The sequence below is a fragment of the Macaca fascicularis genome, chromosome X (assembly GCF_037993035.2).
Source record: "Macaca fascicularis isolate 582-1 chromosome X, T2T-MFA8v1.1".
Taxonomy (NCBI): domain Eukaryota; kingdom Metazoa; phylum Chordata; class Mammalia; order Primates; family Cercopithecidae; genus Macaca; species Macaca fascicularis.
Genome location: NC_088395.1, coordinates 159526866 through 159540936, shown reverse-complemented (window position 1 = coordinate 159540936; position 14071 = coordinate 159526866).

Below are 14071 nucleotides of genomic sequence, written 5' to 3'. Positions count from 1 at the left end.
CTGGGGTCAGCCTTTTGGGCTGCTCCTGTGCCTCTCAGTTCCCTCCCTTTCCACCAGCCAGAGAAGAGACGGGCGGCTCCACAGTCCAGGAGAGGCCGGGGCTGAGGCAGCTGGGGCTTGACTGGCCGCCAGCCCCCTGCCCAGGCCCCGCGGCGGGAGTGGAATAGTGGCCGGGCAGCCCCTCCCAGGCTGCTGTCTGCTTTCCTTTGCCCCCTTGGCAAGCGGGGGAGAGGAAAAAGGAATAATTAAACCCAAACGTCCTGGTAACTTTTTCCTGGAACGCGAGGATGCAGGGCGGGAGGCTCTGGTCCCTGGAATGGCGGGTCAGACTGTCTGTCGACCCCCGCCTCCCTCCCCACTGTGGCCCCACCCTGCTTTGGGGGTCATCCGGCCCTCCTGAGCCTCTCGCCTGTCACCCGGTCTCCCCCAGCCCACCCCGCTGTTCCCAGGACTGTGTCCTGACTCCCTAGCCTGACTTCCACAGCCTTGCAACATCTGGTCGCCGTGAGTGGCCTGTGTGCCAGCATCCCCACCTAGCTGTCCCAACCAGATCCGGGGAATTGCCCTTGACTTTTCTTGGAATGAGGTGAAGAGTGGCCCCCAGAACCTATGTCCACCAGAATTTGTGAATGTGGCCTTATCTTCAGATGTAAGGATTGCAGGGGAGGATGTCGAGTTGAGCTCATCTGGGTTCCCTGGGTGGGCCCCGCTCCCATGACAGGTGTGCTTTTGAGAGACAGAAGAGAGAAGACGAGACAAAGGGAGACACGCAGGGGAGATGGCCACGTCCAGCCACAAGCCCAGGAACACCTGGAGCCCTCTGAAGCTGGGAGAGGCAGGAAGGATCCCATCCTAGGCCTCCGGAGGGAGCATGGTCCCTTAACATCTAAATTGCAGACTTCTGGCCTCCGCAACTGACAGAGTTTATTTCTGTTGTTTGAAGTCATGCAGTTTGTGGCGCTCAGTGATGGCAGCCCCAGGACATGTACGCACTTCTCTTCCCCACATTCCTGTGCCCCCAGCCCTTCCGTGCTGCTTCCTGCCCCTGTCGCCTCCTAACTGCACCCATTGTCGGGCCAGCTCTCCCCACCACTGCTGCCCTCCATCCAGGCCCGTGGCACCTCTCAGGTGAGCTTCCTGGGGGCCAGCAGGGCAGGCCTAGGCACGGGAGGGCAAGGGGGATTCTGCTGGGTGGGAGGGACAGAAGGAAGGCCTTGCAAGCTTGCAAGCAACATCTTGGAAGAGTCTGTGGTGACTGAGGGCCCAGGCTAACCTAAGCAGGGAGGGAGGTGACCCCAGTGACTCACCGAAGACCAGGCCCAAGGAACAAGTCCTCCCCTGGAGCCCCTGCCTCCTGGCCCTCTCTGGAGCTCCGCGTCTCAGCATTGCCCTCTCTGCCTTCCCCACCTGCTTCTCGGGGCTGCTCTGGGCCATCCTTGCTCTCGGCCTCTAAATGCCCATTGGGGCGAAGCTCTGGGGCTGCCACTCACGGGAGATGGATCCAGGCTCGGGGCGCGAGCTGGTGCTCCTGAAGCCAGTTGTGGCTAAGCACTAGCACGCTGAGGCTGTGGATGTGGCTCAGTGCGCCCTCTGTCACCTCCTGGATAAGGTTTGTGCTCAGGTGTAGCTCCTAGGGTCAGGGGTCAGGAGTCGGGGTGAGGGGCCCATCTGCCAGTTGTTGGCCACCTGGTCAGGCTCCAACTCTGGCTGTCCCCATTCTCTGCCAGCAATGCCCCCTTCCACCCAGCCATGTCCATGCAACTCAGGTGCCAGTCTCTGCCACTCTTAGGCCCATGGCAGGGGGTGGATTTTCAGGGGACTGTATGGTCCAGAAAGAGGGTATGGGCCTTACTCAGAGACCCCAGAGGATGCAGAGTCATCCAGGAGGTCTCACTGTGGACTTCTGGAAGGTTAGGTCAAGTTGAGGAGAGGCCTGAAGCCTCGTGACTTTTAGCGCACAGATGCCCCATTGGCTGCTCCAAGCCCCCTCAGCAGAAGCCGAGGCAGGGTTGTTTGACTGTTAACAATGTTGCCTCCCCATCCTGGGAGCTCCAGCTCACCTGCAGGGAGGCCAGCAGGCCGCGTGGGATGGTCCGCAGCCGGTTCCAGTCCAGTCTCAGATAGAGCAGGCTGCAGAGGGGCTGGAAGGCCAGGGGGGAGATGTTCCTGTCACGCAGCTGGTTCCCTTCCACCTCCAGTGTCAGCAGCTGGCTGAGCCCTGCAGGTGGGCAGAAGGGTGCGGTGAGCCATCGCAGAGCTCCTCCCGGTAGCTCCAGAACCCCTGCCTGCCCCTAGAGGCCAGGGCCCCTTACCCAGGCTGGCAGTCTCCTCTGTGTTCCAGCCAGGCTGCCCTGGGCACTCTCCCGAGTGTACCTCCCAGAGGGCAGACCCACCCCTTGCCAGCCCCTGTCCTGGGGGGCGGGTACCTGCCCAGGCCTGGCTCCCTGGGTCCCTGCCCCTGGAACTTGCCCGCACCACGGAAGCTGCTGCGTTGCAGGCCCTGCAGGAGGTTGTTGTTGTTTGAGCTCCTGCAGGGAGGCAGGTAGGGCCGGGACTGTGGTCAGCGAGTTCCCATCCAGGTTCAGCCGCTTCAGCCGCATCAGATTTTGGGGGGGCCATGGGGAACAGGTGGGCTGGGGTTGGGGGCCTGCTGGTCGGGGTACAGGCCTTCCTGGGCATGGCTTTGGGCCCATCCTGACCAAGGGCACTCTGTTGGTGGCATCATGGCTTCCTAGTTCCCACTGAATCCAGGCCTGTCTGGGAGGGTTTCTGTTTGCTCCTATACAGGGCCTGCGGGCCTGTGCTGCTCCCCCTACTCCCAGCGATGGAACATGTCACACCAAATTGCGGAAGCCCACCATGCTGGGTGCTCTCTGCCATGCCTCCTCCAGGCCTTACCCCCAAGCAGCTCCACCCTGCAGGGAATGGATGCCGTGGGTCGTCTGGGACCTGCCAGCCCCAACCCCAGCCCAGGCCCCCCAGGAGCAGGTGAATGGGCCGCAACATAGCTTGAAGGCATGGGGGTGCAGGCCTCGGGGGTCCAGCTTGTTCTTGCTGAGATCCAGCCACTCCAGGTTGGGCAGCCCGAGGAACGTGTGGGCTGGGATCTTGGCAATTTCATTCTCTGTGCGCACATGGGGCAGCCATATTCTCTGCCCCCTGCCCGCTGCCACTCTGTACCTCCCCCACCAGATGGGGCCGCTCGGGAGAGCCAGGGTGGGAGCCCAGGTGTCGGCCTTCTTACCCCTGCCGTAGGGGTGGGTGCGGGGGGAGGAGGCCACCCACCTGCCAGGTAGAGTGTGGTCAGACCAGGGTCGGTCAGGGCAGGGACATGCTTCATCTTGACGTTGCCACAGGCGATGACTGCCTGGGCCAGGAGACACGAGGCCGGCAGAGAGGGCATGGCCTGCTGGGTGGTGCCCAGGTTCGCGCGCCTGTGCCTGTGCCCGTGTGTGCTTCCTGGTCTTTTCCACCCACGGCCAAGGGTCTTGGAGGTGCTGCCGCTGCCATCCCAGCCTCAGCTGTGGTCCTTCTGTGGGCACCGGATCCTTGGCCCAGGTTGATGGGAGGTCCCTGGAGGAAGAGAGACAGCTCCTGTTGGGTCACAAGCAACAGGGGCCTACTGAGGAACAGGGGTTTGCCCAGGGCTCCCAGGGCCTGCCAGTTACTCAGCCAGCCTGGGCTGGAGCGACAGGCTGCTGGGACCCCTCCCCTCAGCACCAAGGGCAAAGGCCCAAATGGGGCTCTGAGCCTGGGGAGGGGACGTGACTTTGGAGGGCTTCCCTCCCACCCCGCACTCGAGGGCACTTGGCTTGGAAACACTGGGAATGGGGCAGTGTCTGGGTGGCCAAACTCATGCGTGGTCTTGTCAGTCCCAGCAGGCCCCAGGCACCACCTGAGGGCCCCTTGTCCTTGCCAGTTCTCACCTTTGGGGGGCCTCCTGGGTTTCAAGCCCCTTCCCTTGTCTTCCCGGCCTCCTGCCTTCTGGCCTAGGTCCTCCTCGGTGACCACTGCTCCCTCTTGAGCTTGAGGGTCCCTGCCGGCCTGCCAGGGCCTGAGCTTCAAGGGCCCGGGCTTCCCTGCCCCAGCCCTCCCGGCAGCTGTGGCCTGGGGTGAGCCCACTCAGTGACCAGGCCCTTGTTCTGACCCTGCTCCTGCTCCGAGGTCACTGGGGGTGACTCCTTCCTCAGGGCCAGCCCTGGCCTGGGGGGTGCTTTCCAGCAAGTGGAGGGAGACTTGGTGGGGGTTCCTTGAGCTCCCTGCTTCGGGGTGGGCTGAGACCGCGGCTGGTCCAGCTGCCCAGCCTCAGGCTTGTCTGGGCGGCCAATGCCAGGGATGGGCTGCAGCTGACCTGCGGAAGGAGCGATTGTGGGCTGGGGGCCTTGTCTTCTTTCCCCAAGGGGCTGTCAGCTGCTAGCCAGCCCATCGCCCTTCCTCTTTAATCAGGCCTCACCTCGCCTTTCCCTTCCCTCCTGAGGAGCACTGGTGAGAGAACAGGGTGTCCCCACCATCAGCAGCAGGCCAGGAGACTTTGGGGCCAGTCACCCAGACTGCCTCTCAGAACTTATACAGCTTCTCACTGCGGGGGCGCTAGAGGCCCATTAGGGCTAGGGGGTTGGGCCTATAGGTTGGGCCCAGGGGTTGGACTGGTGGTTGGGCGCAGAGGAGCTTCAGCAGCCCTGAGTAGAAAGCCTTGGGCTGCTCAAGGGACCTTGGGTCCCACCTCCCCTCACTTCCCCAGTGTGTCCCAAGAAGGGGGGGGGTAGGGCATTGCCCCAGCATCCCCTTTGCCCCATACCCGTTGGTGAGCAGGGACCTCACATGTGCTTCCCGGGGACAGTTTCTGGGGAGATGAAGGGGTTCCTGCTACCTGGCACAGTTTGCTTTTAGAGGTGAAAGCCCCAGTGTCTGCTACAGGGGCTTTGTTGGGGATTAGGCAAGCCCAGGGGCCACCTGGCCCGTTTAGAGGAGCCACTTTAGAGAAGTGGTGATAACCCCAATGCCTTCCCTCCTCTACGGAGCAGCTCCTCCTCAACCAGGGCCGACCATGGGGGGCACTGCTCTGTCTGCAGAGGTGCGGGCCAGACCCACCCACCTGGCCCCTCCTGCCCTACCCTCAAGCCTGGGGTAGGGCCACCAAGTGTGGCTACAACCACTGGCCTATAAGACAAAGGCCACACTCATAGCCCATGTCCTTGGACCCCTCGAGCCCCTCTCTGCCAGTGACCCCACTTCACCCCCAAGCCCTATACTTCCAGCCTCCCGAGATTCTTCCTGTCTCAGGAGGCATTGGGGTAGCCAGAGCAACTGCTCCCGAGCACACCCCGACCCGCTTTCGGCCTCACTGTAGCGCCTGCTCCCAGGGAGGCCTCTTCCCTCCCTCACCCCTAGAGTCTGCACGCACCCCTCGCCCTCCAGGGGGGGCTCTCTCAGGGCCATGGGGCCCTGGGCCCTTTGCAGCCCCGCCTGAGTACCCAAAGTGGGCCTGAGGTGGGCAGCCTGTGGCAGTCTTCTTCCTGCTGGTGCCAGCGACTCACCGTTGGGGGCCCCTGGTGGGCTGAGCAGCAGCTGCAGGGTGGCCAAGACCATGGGGGTTGGTGGGGTCCCTCCTGAGAAGCACCCCACTCACAGTGCCAGGATGGGGAGCAGCACACTCCTCTTGGCCGCCATGGAGGGAAGGAGAGCTGGGAGAGGCACGGTGGCGGCCACGGTAGGATGATGGCGGACAGCATAAGTTGGTCTTTCTCCCTGAGCTCCTGGCCCTGGCTGCAGCACTTGGAGCCTTCCCTACCCACCTCAGCCCTTCCCTGGGAAGGCCCCCCTTCTGTCGAACAAACACCTCCCCAGACCTTGCCCCCAACTCCCTACAACGTGCACTGCTCCCACCTGAAGAGAAAGACAGATCGCCCTTTCCTCAGACCGGGCGGTCCTGCCCTTTTGCTGTGAGGCCTGCATTGATTCTCCGCTGGCTCTGGCCCAGTGGCCTCCATGAATGGGGCTTCTGTCTCACACGTGGCAGGCCTGAGAGGCCCGCCACAGAGCCGGCCGGCCACCGCAGGCTGCTGGGCCCTGTATCCATGGCTGCCAAAGGAGAGGGGGTGGGTGCCAAGGCCATGGGCTTCTGCCGTGGGCAGCAGTGTGGAGGCCTCTGGGTTCCAGAGGAAATGGAATTTTCGGGCACAGCACAGGCGGCGAGGGTACACCTCCCGCGCCCGAGACCCCAGCGCTGCTTGGGCATGGGTGTGCCTCGGGCTGGGCTGGCTCCTGGTTCCTCTGCTTGCCCTCCACGTCTCTACTTTCTCCTCTGTAAAATGGGGTAGGGGGCAGACCGGATGTTCTGTGGCTGTCCTGACCCCATACATAGGAGCATGGGTGTTCTAGGCACTGCCTGGGTGAAGCCATGTCACAGGTCCCCCCTAGACTTCTTGGGCAACGGTCTGGGGTCTCTGATGTGCCTAAGCTGCACGCGTTCTCTTGGTCGGAGGGGCACCTGGGGGTCAGGATAGCATGAGGTGGAAAATGGGCTGGGCTCGATGAGGGGACTGCTGGGTGGGGCCAAAGGGGCGTGTGGTGGAGTAAGGGGCAAATAAGTGGATGTCTAGCCCCAGTTCCCAGAGCCCACCACCCTCAGAGGGCTGCCAGAAGTCCCTGCTCCAACCGGGGTGTCCCTGCAGCCGCATCCCCGGGTTCTGCTGTGGGAGCCAGGGTTGGGGGGAGCAGGCAGGCGGGGGCTGGCAAAAAGGACTGATCTCACCGCCGGCTCAGCTCTTCAGGGCCAGGGTTGAGGAAGCTTTTCCTACAGCCCTGTCCAGAGTTGACTTAGGTTTGGAAGCGATCTTAAGAAATGAGTTAATTGTGGGCAAGGCTTGGGTGGAGGGGAGAAGGGAAGCAGTGGAGGAGGGGCAGGGGCCTGCAAAGGCCATCAGGCAGGAGTCTCCATCCTGGGGCAATGGGGCAAAGTGTGAGACCCAGAGGGGTGCAGGGCCGGTCAAGGTGGGGAGGAGGCCTGGCAACTGGGTCTTCACTGGGCTCCTCGAGGAGCTGCCACAACAGCTAACAGTCCCGTAGGAGCCACACGGGGTCCTCTGCCATATCCAGGGCACCTCCGCCGTCCAGGGCTCTGGTTTCTGACCTGAATTTGGACCCTGTCACGTACAGACCAGAGACAGGGACCATCTGGGGAGTCAGCAAATGCCTCTGGAGTCAGGGATGAGGCCACCATCTCCTTGTGCATCCTGTGGGTGACATAGGATGGTGGTGGGCCAGTGTTCTGCCTGGGGGCAGCTGCCGAAGCTGGGACAGGGTAACACTGGGACACGGCAGACTTGACGTATGCCGCTGAGACTAAGTGAAACTTGCCCCAGGATCCTGCAAGAGAGAGTACAATCGACCCCCCATTTTACAGAGAAGGAACAGAGAAGGAATGGGGCTCACCCAAGTCGACACCAGAGACCAGGCCTCCTGCCTCCTGGTCCAGGCATCGCCTGAGAAACAGGGTAGGTCCCTGCCCGAGGTGAGCCTAGCACCTAGGGTCTGGACACTGGACAGTGATGAGAACCCCGGCTCCTCCCCTCCCCCCGCCTGGGGATGGATTCTGGAATCCTGGCCCCCTACCCATTTCCCCTGTTTGCGCTGCTCCCCAGGCGCTGACTAAACATCCTGCCATCTGGTTCCCATTAGCTGGGCTGGGGGTGGGGGAAAGCCTGCTCCCAGGTTTCTCTGGCACAGCCAGCCCGGAGGAGGGAGGGACTCTGCTCCTACCCACCTAGGCAGGAAGGGGTGAGGCCTGGGGTCCTCTTGGTTCCCAGCTCCTGTGGAGGCCTAGCCTCCCTGCCCTTCTTCCTGGTTGGGAGCCTGGTGGCTGACCCGAGTGGGCCTCTGGGGAGTGGTACTCCTGCCACCCACTCAGTCCAGTCCCAGGGCACCCGGCCATTGTGCGGACCTTGAAGGAGCAGAGCCAGCCTCAGGGGCTCAGCAGAGCCAGAGGCTCCCAGCAAGTTTCTGCCTTGCCCTGCCCCCGCCCAAGAGCTCACTGATGGACTTGTGCTGAGACAGGCAGGCCCCAAGCCAACAGTAATCCTGAGCCCGGTGTCTGGAGCAGAGGGTGGGAGGGCTGTTGGGATTTTCCAGGAACCAGGGATGCAGCCTGAGGGTTGCTGGAAAGAGCTTTGGGCTCCCAGTTCTGCCATGGACGGACTGGCCATGTGATGTCAGGAACAAGCTTCCCTCCTCAGTGCCCCAGTCTACTCATCTCAGTATGGTGGAAACAGGCTCCTTAGACAGTTCTAGAATCTGAGAGCCAGAAGGGGCCTAGAGAAGCTGGATTCCATGATCAAGGTCGCTTCTAGTTGTACAATCCTAGGATTCTAAGGTCAAGGAAGGAAGTCCTGTCCCTTTTCCTCCTTCCCCTTCCCTTCCATGTAGCCCACTCTTCACACACATGCACACACTCATGCACACACATACCCTCTGCAAGGTGGGACTCAGATTGGTAGCCTGGAGGATGCCAAAGCAATGGTGTTTGTCCCTCAAGGCTGTCATCAACGAGGATTGGAGAGTGGATTCTTTGCTCACTGACAGGGAATCAGGTGAGGACTGTGAGAAAGTGACATTTGGGCAGAGGCGTGAGTGAAGAGGCCATGGCCATGCAACAAGCTGCAGAAAGAACCCTCTGAAAAAGAGGGATGGCCAGTGCAAAGGCCCCAGGTGGGAAAGGGTTGGGCCCAATTTGAGCATTGGCAATGACAGCAATGTGGTGGCGCAGGCTGAGTGAGCCGTGGGAGGGTGTCTGTCGGGGTGGGCCGGCTTGCCTTTGTCCTTGAAAGAATCAGGGAGCCACCTTGGACTGCTAAGCAGAGGAGTCACAGGACCCGGCCCCCTCAGGCTGTGGGGTGGAGCACGAACAGATGTACTGGGGACATAAGGGTAGGAGGTGGGAGCCAGCGTGCATCAGCTGAGCCCGCCAGGGGTCAGGTGATAGTGGCTGGCCCAGGGTAGAGGCTGGGTTTCAAGGAGGAGTGGGTGGGGTCAGGAGCATGTGGGCCTCAGGGTCAAGGTCTGGGGGCTGTGCCTGCTCTCCTGCTCTCTACAGGAGCACCTACCACGTGCCTGTCCTTTTCCCAGGGCCCAGGGCAGCCAGAGACACAGCCTTGGGGTGACCCCCAGAGAAAGGGAACAGGCCCATTCTTGAGCTTTCCACATGTTGTCTGAATAAAAACAACAGCAGTGTGTGGCACATGGGTGGGATTCTCTGGGGACATGCTCCCGCAGCTATCTTACATGTCAGTAACAATAGGGGGCCTTTCCCCCTTAAAGCTTGGAGAAGAAAAAAGTCCCACTTTCCATGCCCTCTTCCTGTTGCCCGCTACTCTTCCCTGGAGGAAACCCATCTTATTTTAATGCCACTGAAACCTCAGAGGATCTGGTCCCAATTAAATGACTTTTCTTGCAGATGCTTTGGTGAGCACTAAATGCTTGAGACCTGGCGATCCTGCGCTAGAGAGCCTGCTAGGGGGTGGGGGCGGAGAAAAAAAGCAGGGAAGGGGAACACAGGACCCCAAATGGGACAAGGTTGGCTGCGGATGGTGTAGAGGGTGCCAGTGGAGGGGGACTGCAGAGGGTGGCACGCAGCAGGGACCGGCCCATAGGGAGCAGGGTCGTGGTCGGGATGGGGGCAGAGTAGTTTCCCACCCTCCTTGCCCGTGTGAAATTCGAGTTCATTCCCGCCCATATCGTGGCTTCGCTGGACTCCCTGTGAAAGCGGCCCTGCCCCGCCCCCTCGGGTGGGCTTCGAGGATCTTGGCAGGGAACCGAGGTTGGGCAGAAGCTGGAGCTCAGGCCCGGTCGGGGAGCTCGGGCAAGACAAGAAGGCGAGGCGGGCGCCCCCTCCCCCGGCCGGCCCTCCGAGCGGGCATGTTCGTGTTCCTGTCCTGGCGCCCTCGCCTCCCGCTCCAGACGCATGTGACTCAGCCCCGCCGGCCTTGCCAAGCCGTCTAGACCCGAGCATCTCCCCGCGGAGGGGGCGATCCCGCCCGCCGCCGTTTCCTTTGCCGCCGCCTGGGTGGCTGCGCCCCGCGCACGTGCAGCTGCGCGCGCCCCCGCCCGCCACCTCCCGCGAGCCGCGTGCACGCGCAGCCGCTCGCCCACCCCCTCGCCCCCACCCCCGTCCTCGCCTGGCCCAGTGCATCCACTGCAAACAGGCAGTGCGAGGGCAGAAGCGGGAAACCCAAAGGTCCCCAGGGCCCCAGACCATCCCTCCCATTTTTGGGGCCCGGGGCAGGAGGACAAAGATGGACCGCTGGGTCACTGCCTCCCTGCCAGCCAGACTCTGTCCACACCCCCTACAACTGCCTCTGGCCTCAAAGCAAGAGTCGCCCTGGGTCGCAGGCCCTGCCCTCTTGCAGGAGCCTGTGGCCTGGGGGACAGGGCGGGGCAGGTGATGGTAGCACCTCTAGGCCCACAGGAGGCGATGGTGATGGCGATGGTGGTACCATGCCGACTGCGCTGGCTGCCGGATGTGCTCTTGGAGGAGCTAGTGGCCTGGGGGCAGGACGGGGCAGATGAGGCCCCTCAACTGCAGGAGGTGAAGGTGGGGCTCTAAAGCAGGAGGCCCAGCATAGGGACTAGAAGTGACAGGAAGAGGAAGCCAAGGTCCCAAGGTAGCCTCTCCATTCTCATATGCCAGTAGACTCCAAAGATGAACACAGAGGCCTAGGAGGAGAACGTTCTAGAGTCGAGTCTTCAGGCAGCTCCCAGGTTGACAGTGTGGTCCCTGCAGAGCTAGGGCCACAAGCCGCGGGACTCCCCCAAGCTTACAGCCACTTCCTTGTCTCATTTGCAAGACCCCCACCCCTGCTTTCATGTTCTCCACCTCTTCCCCCATCTGCGAGGATAGGGCTGGGTTTCTGGTGGGCTCCTGGTTGGCGCAGATGGCGTGGGCTGCCTGCAAGGCCTGGGTACTGAGCCTGCATGCCAGGATGCGGGGTGGATGGGTGACCAACAGCTCAGCCTGGCAGCTTAGCAGCAGAGAGGTCCCAGGAAGAGAGGGAAGAGATGAGGAGAAGGAAGAAGGAGAGGAGAACAGGAGGGGGAAGGAGAGGAGGGGAGGTAGAGGCAGCCCCCTGGCTTTGCCTTGCCTGCGGAGAGCCTCACACTCAGACCGTCCTGAGCCTGACCTCATTACTCTGTCACATTTCTCCCTCAAACCCAATGCCAGGGCTCGCCACTTTCTTCTCCCATGGGTGTGATCAGTTTCTCATCTTAGACCCGAACTCTCCCCCAGAACATCTCACATGCACACACGCGCGCGCGCACACACACACACACACACACACACACACTTGCCTTGTCTTCAACAGCTTGCCTTTGGTACTCTCCACCCTTACTAAGGAACTTTAGTTCCTTAGGTGATGGAGGACACTTCAGTACCTCAAAGGCTCCTCCCCAGGTTCCCTGGTTCAGGACCAGGAGTCGAAGTGGCCCCATAGAGCAAGGCCTTCTAGGGCTTTAGCTCCGACAGCATTCCAGGACCTAGGCGCCTCCAGGTGGGGTGGCTCCCCCTCAGGTCTAACTCCGGCCCCTGCCAGAAGCAGACCTGCCTCTGCAGAGAGGGAAGTCCTTGGACTTTGGCTTCTTTTGATTCGTGGTGTCTTTGGGGGATGGGTTGGGGGGCCTGGTTGATTCCCGCTGCACCCTGGGGTCTGCCCTAAAAGTCACATGAAGAGCAGGGCCCAGATGCTCTGAGGACTTTTCAATACCCTCCACAGGTCAGGGAGGCTGCCCGCTTGGTGAGCTCAACTGCTTGGCCATACATCTCTGGGCCCACCACACAAACTGAGAGGCCTCAAATGCCACCAGCATCTGCCAGCCCATCTCTGGCACAGCGGGGCCAGTGCCTGTCAACCGGTCTCATTTTCCAACCTGTTTTCCAAGCACTGACACAGCTGAGGCCCTGCTGGGACGCATGGCCAACTTTCCTCCATGACCAGGACTCCCCAGCTTCCCTGCCACATCCACAGCTTTCCCCCAACATCCTTCCTCCAGGTCAATGGGTCCTTCAGCCACATTTTTGCCCCCTGACCCACCCAGGCCTCCCTCACAGAACCCGGGGTCTGTGGGCTGGAATGCCCCTTAGAGATGTGTCCCCTCCCTCCCCCATGGTAGGACTCAACCCTCCACATACCCGCCCACCCACCTCCCTGGGCTTGGAGACCTCCTAGGACCGGGAGCTCCCTCCCTCTCCTGGCAGCCACCTGGTGTTCAGACAGTGCTTTCTGGGAGGAGTGCTTTCTTGCATTGAGCTTGAGTCTACATTTCTAGAAGCTTCTACCTTTGGGCCCCTTCTTTCCCCATTCCTGAGAGGCCCAGCAGCCTCTCTGTTCCCTCCCCAGCCTCCAGCTTTTCCAGAGGAAGATGCCTGGGAGGTGCTATGATTCCGGTGGCGGGCGGTGGGTGGCTGGTGGTGGGGTGGTGTGGGCAGGGAAGCTGCAGCCTGCTGCTGAGTCTTCAGTGACCATCTCCATGGACTGAGGGCTGGCCAACAGGCTCTCCATGCAGGGGGATGGTCTCCATAACCTCTCAAGATGGTCTTCGCCTCTCAAGGCCCTGCCAGTTCCTTGGGGTCCCGTAGACTGAACTGCTGAGGTTGGGGAGGCCTGTTTAGCACACTGGTTCCATGGAGCTGGGTGGAGGAGGGAGATTTTGTTCCAGAGTACACAGGAGCTGGTTTCTTCCCAGTCCTCAGGAGCAGAGGATATGGGGAGGGTTGGGGGAGGCTGCCACACTGCCGTGGTTTCTTTCTCCAAATTCCCCAGTCCTAGGAAAGATCCACAGAAAAACCCACAAGAATGTGAATGTCTGAGCTGGGGCTGTGATTGAAATGAAATTTTCTAAAAAGAAAGAAAGAAAAACAAAAACAAAAAAGAGGGGAAAAAAAGTTAAAAAAAAAAATATCCCAAAGGCCCTGACAGCCCTCAGCTTCCAGAAGGGCCTGAGGCAGCAGCCACGTGGAAGGGAAGAGAGCGACCTTGAGGCACTTCGCTGGACCTGTGTCGGGGCCTCCCAGGCTGAGGTCCCTTCCTGTGACCTCCCGGACTTCTGCCTGCTCCCTCCTCCCAGGACAGAGCGAAGTCCCCTCCTGTCACTTGGATGACTGCAGTTGGCTCCCAGCAGGTCCCTGGGTCTCCCTGACTCTAGACTTGCCCCCTGATCCCACCCTCCAGGAGATGGCAGGGCAGGGCACGGAGGAGGGACAGACGGGCGGCAGCTGCCTGCTGCTGTCTCCTGGCTACTGGGCATAAGCCACCCTCCAACTCCTTCCTGCCTTGTCCAATCAGCAGGTCCCAGGGTAAGGGGCATTCAGTGAGCTGGGGGCTTTGCAGGTTTGGGGGAGGAGGGATTCACATATTTCATTGCAGACACATTGAGTCTGAGGGGCCTGAGGGATGCAGAAAAATTTGTTAAGTAGACAGGATAGGAAGGAGCCACAGATAACCCCAGGAGCCGTGAGGGGAGCGGGGCCCAGCATATATTGTAACAGTGCTTTGCATGCGCCGGGCACTTTCCCAGGGATTCCATAGGAATTATTACCGCCTGCCATCCTCATTAGCAACCCATTGGGGAAAGTGCTCTCATTAACTCCATTAGGTGAGGGCAAAGAGGCACAGAGAGGTTAGGTAAGTGGTTCAAAGGCCCATAGCTGGTGAGTGACAAGAAATTTCCCTCTAACTATAGCGTGAGCATGGTGAAGAGAAGACAGAGCCCCGTGCTGGGAGAGGAACACTTCAGTCCCAGTTCCATTCTGCACCCAAGGCTCCCCTTGGTCCTCCTGGGAACCAGAGTCCCCCTTAGTGGTGGCCCAGGAGAACCCGATAAAGGCAGGAGCGCCCCCTCCTGGAAGAGCCTCGCTTCGACGCGTCATCACTCCCGGCCGGCAGCAGGGGCGACGCCAGCAAGGCCAGCGACCGAGAGCCAGCTTGGCCCGTTCGCCCCGCCCCCTTCCCGGTGTCCGCCCCGCCCCCTTCCCCGTGTCCGCTCCGCCCGCTTCCCGATGTCCGCCCCGCCCGCTTCCCTG